Here is a 5,212-nt window from a genome sequence, read left to right on the forward strand (position 1 = left end):
GTACAGTTATCCTTTTCACATGACAAAGGGTTAGGGGCCCGGCCCCCTTGTGATTTGGGAAATATGCATAAAATTTTTTGTACTAGAGAAGAAGTCTGAATTATCATGGTATGGTATAATGAAATTCTGTACAACAAATCATCCTGCACAATAAATTAAAATGTAAAATATGCTGATATACAATACTATGCACATTTTATGCATTTCTGAGTTTCGAAACTATTTCTTTACTATCTGCTGACCTTTGACTGTTGTCTACAGTTTCTACAAATGACCCTCAGATTCCCATTTAATTTCTTTTGTGGAGCTGTGATAAATCAAATCATACTGGAGAAAGTTGAATGTGGAAGAGATAACTGCAAATACTGATGGGGTACAGGTTCTGGGAAACCCCTTGAATTCTTCTTGAAACTTTCCACTTGTTCTGGCATTTGCTTGGGACCATAAGCCTTTCATTATCACTAGGCCCAAATCTGTGTTATCTCCAGATTGCCTCTGGCTACTTTCCACCCTTGATTCTATCAAAATTCCATTCTCTGGGTTCCTGGCACCTGACCTCTGGTCACCTCAGCCTACTGGCCACTCCCAATAATACTCCCCCTTCAGTCACCCCAGACTACTTGGCCACCCCTAGATCTCTCCCATTGTCTTTTTGCATATAAGATCAATCTTGTCTCCATGAAGGGGCTAAGATTCTATCTGACCCATTTGCCAATACAAAAATCATTAAGTGTTCAGATTCCTTAAGATTCTACCCAATATGGTGAATCTTTAATGAACTTTGTTTTTCTTTGACTGAAAGAAGGTTTGGGTGAAATTCATTCAGGCAGGACCTGGTGTGCTGCTATTTCAGGATCCCAGCATGCCTAAACCTCACCAAATACCACTTCGTAAAGCTAATCAGATGATAGGTGGTTAAATGAAGTTGAGAAGTTAGTCTCTGGTCCACTAAAATGAGAAGAGCAAAGTTGTTGGGAAGTTAAACCATGAGCAAGAAGGAAATCTAATCCATAATTCTAACCTTGAGATGAGTCCAGATTCAACAATATTATACCAGTACCACAATCAACTATCTGTCTTACCTGGACTACTAAATAGAGCTGGTTATAGATGAAGTATAGATTGTTATAGTTGGGAAGGGCATTATGGATAATCCATCTAACTTATTCATTTTATAGATGGAAACTAAAGCTCAGAGAAATGAAGAGACTTGGTCAAGATGGTATAGCTTGGCTTACAGTCCAGTTTTCTTCCCTACTAAGCCATGGTACTATTGAAAATTATGTTGACTCAGTTTCTCATTGTTCCCAGTCTTGCTTATCAGTGTTGGCTCTAATGGAGAAGGAGACAACAAGTCTGCAGTTTTTTGCGTTGCCTGCTCTTTGTCAAATATCCTTACCTGCAAACCATCAATGTCTTACTACCTTGGGGAGGAACTAAGATTCAAAGGCCCAACCTCTTTTGCTGAGGTGGATCTATATGTCTTAAAGTTAACTTTAAAAGCTGTTCCCACCTTGAAGACATTGCTGATTTCCAATGATCGGCTTATCAACATTTTGCTACCTTGAAGTGTTTGTAATAAAATTCTTTTAATTCTCTTTGTCTTGAGTTTTGCCTTGTTAATCAGGGTGAAAACCCAAAAGAAGAATTTTCCTTTCAACAATAGTATTCCATTCAATTAAAAATCAAATAGAATGAAATGACTTAAACTTATATTTATAATTTTTCTTTAATATTATAACTGTATATGAATTTAGAGAATTTAGAATATCAAGAGATCAGTGTAACATTGGTTTTTTTTCAGGAAAATTGAAAGTAAAATAGTTATATAAGACTATCTCAAGTCAGTGTCTACATTATAATCACAGTTTCCTTTGAAACCACTGATATTTATAGTGTTTTATTTTTGTCTTCAAAATTAGGCATTCATTTTTGGCATGATTACATTAATGCCAAATTTTTTGAACTAAAATGGAAAGTGTTTCAAAACCCTCACATGACTTAATGTAATTAATCTGAGTGACATAATCCAATTGATTTTGCTAATACAAATTCTCTGTAAATACGTTTTCTTTTTTTTTATTTCTCAAAAGTTTATTGATAGAAACAAGTGCATTCAAATGCAGCACTGAGCAAAAAATAAAATGAAGAGTCTGGAATGCCAAAAACACTACAGAATCCCACTCATAGATTACATTTCCTCTGATTTAACTAGCACCATTGTTTCAACTATCAGAGATTAAATTAGAATCTTTTCTAAAAGTATAAAAAAATCTATCACTATAAAGATTTATTTAATATTCTAGTAATGAAGTTTTACCCCAAATATCTCCTTAAAAATCAAATCAGATTTTACTATGTGTAACTGACAAAACTGGTTTAAAAATGTATTCAATTCCACAATTGGTCAAATGCTATTTTTTGGTAATATGTTTGTTCATTGAAGATATCCAAAATTGGCCTTCATAAATCTCTGAATATCAAGAAAATACAGAAAATTGAGATTAGTACCACATCATTTCTAACACAAGTCTTAGAAAATATTTTTCTAGGCTATAAAAATACTAAATTGCATATCAAAGTTTCGGCATATCCAGCTTTTGCTACAGCAGACAAATATTTAAAATACACTTAATGATCTTATACCACAGTATTTTTTATCATCCTGAACATACAGTACCTTAATAATTTTATTATTAGATTCATCCTGATTTAATGATCATTTTCCTCATATTCTGTTGTAATTAGATTGTTATACCAAGAAGTATGTTGATTGTAAAAGAACTGGAAGAACCAACATAAAGTTCTTGGTATTCAAATTACTTCTGCAAGTACAATCACAGTAGAGAGAGGTGTTGGATATACAATTTAGGAATACTTTCATTTAAGGAGTAACTATAACTGCACAAGATTAAGAAACATTGTGGATGAGGTTAGTTGGCTATATATTATGGTACCATGGCTGTCAAGAGAATGAAATTCTCAATTGGCAACCTAAACTTATCTACTCTGGCAAAAGGGGGAAAATCATTTATTCCAAGCAATATCAATTTACAGCAGAGTACCTCTGTTTCTGAATGAAGTAGAACTGTACCAAATTAACGAACTAAATCATGTACCAAATCACAGTAAATTATTTGCGATTCAAGTCACTCAGCCTATATGGTCCCAAGCAAGGATTTCTAAGTATTTTCAAACCAATACTGTTGTACCTTTTGAATCAGAAAGAATTGAAAGTGGTCATCTTCTGTACCAGCACAAATTTCACAAAATACAGAATGATTTTCTTTTAAAATGTTTTTCTATGACATGCATCATAATGACTACTGCTATTTAAGACTGAAAACATGTCCCTTTTGACAAAGTGAACAAAATCTTCAAGAGGACACATAAGCTTGTTGGAATGCTTGTGGTGTTCCTGGTAAAAAGAGGTGTGGAATGTAACATCAGCTCCCTTATAAACAATACAGGTAAAATGATCAGCAGGTCTTTCCCCGTGTTGCCACAGTTCAAAGACCAATTTGGCCACAAATTTTGGAAACCTGGTTTCAGTGATACCCAAGGCACTGAGAACTGGTGACAAATGACATCATGAGCAGAACAGAGAACAAAAATCTCTTCCTTCTTCCCTTTTGCAATGTGCAGCATCCGATTGACTGTCTGGTTAAGTACAGGATGAGAGGCCAGTAGTGCATAATTGAAATAAAGTTTCCTTTCACATCTCTCTCTCTCTCATCCTCTATCTGATGTGTCTTGATAACTTTAAAATGCTCCATATCAATACAGCCATTTTTGGTACAAAGGAAACCGACATTGTGGCAAAAGTGGCATAACATAGAATCTATGGGGTTAGCAGCTCTTAGTTGCCTTGTGGGAATACCCACTATTTTTGCCATTTCCATGTAAGTGTTCTCTAGCTGGTTGTTTTTAACATGCAAGAGATACTGGCGACGTTGTTCCTTTTCTAGATATTGATTTCTCATAGGGCAGTCACAACTTCCAGAACAGAAGACAGTGTTCCACCTCAGTGCCTGAGGTTAATGTTCTTCCACTCAAAATCTGGGAGAAGACTATAGAGCAAGGCCAGTCCACTTTGGAGAGTTTGACTTTTTCCAGTTATCTCTAAGTAAAGATGCTCTGTGGCCCAATCTTTTGGAAGGAGTTTTGTGTTTCTTTAAATAAATGTATCATAACAGCTGTCCATTCTTCAAGTGTTGAACAATCCTGTCTGTGTGAGCTCTCCCATCTCACACAGTGAGTGATTAGGATAAAGAGGCAGGGTACTGAGCGTGCCTTCCATTAAGATTGCAGATGCTTTTGACATGTGATTGATGAAAGCTTCAAGTTTAGGATGGTTTGGCTTCCTGTTAGCAACCAAAGTACAGTCAATTTCTGGTCTCTTTGTTTTAGGAATGGCATGAAGTGGGCATCTATCTCCATGATGATTTAACACATGAACAGATATTAGTTCAAAATAATATGGTGCCTGACCTTCTGCACTACATTCTGTTATGCTTGGAATATTGCAGTAAATAGGAGCTTCATGAATAGGATCCACCACAGGAGGTTCAGTCAATGGATCAGGCATTATATTCTTGTGATTTTTGCCATTCATCCCATTTTTGACTGGTGTTACTGGTGTTAGATGGAAGAATTGTAGACTGATGCTCAAAAAGGCCAGTAAGGCAGCCAAGAACAGCAGCAACAAAAAACGATTTTGGAAAAGCATTATTATTTGTTCTATTTTTTCTTCATGGTTTCACCTCAAACTGGAAATATGCCCTGAACTTCAGGAAAAATCATTTTGGCAGTTGTGTAGAAGATGGATTGAAGTTCAAAGACTTGAAGCCGGAAACAAATTAGGTGGCCATTGCAGGACTCCAGATGAGAAGTGATGAGGGCTGGAACTAAAGTGGTGGCTCTCCCATAACCCCGGCCCTGGCCTGGACTCCTGCTGGGCTGGCTTGTCCAGCCTCCTCTCTGACTCTTCCATGTGGGCTTCCCCAATACATATTTTCTTTAAGTAAACACAAGATAATTAAAAAATAGTATATCAAGGCAGACACTCTTCTTCCAACACACATACTTAAAGAAGTTATTAACTTACACATTAGCACTATTCTTAAAGTCTATGCATTGAGAAGACATTAGATGCTTCTGTTAAAAAAAAAATCAAATAAAACTCTATTGCACTAAATGTATGATTTTATTT

General features: G+C 35.8%; 1 pseudogene; it reads right to left on the bottom strand.

The window, feature by feature from the left end:
- Nucleotides 1-3,289: 3,289 nt before the first annotated feature.
- LOC140531625 (2-phosphoxylose phosphatase 1 pseudogene) lies at nucleotides 3,290-4,827 on the bottom strand (annotated as a pseudogene).
- Between the last annotated feature and the right edge of the window lie 385 nt (nucleotides 4,828-5,212).

Source organism: Notamacropus eugenii, chromosome 3 (assembly GCF_028372415.1).
Source record: "Notamacropus eugenii isolate mMacEug1 chromosome 3, mMacEug1.pri_v2, whole genome shotgun sequence".
In the NCBI taxonomy this organism is placed as follows: Eukaryota; Metazoa; Chordata; class Mammalia; order Diprotodontia; family Macropodidae; genus Notamacropus; species Notamacropus eugenii.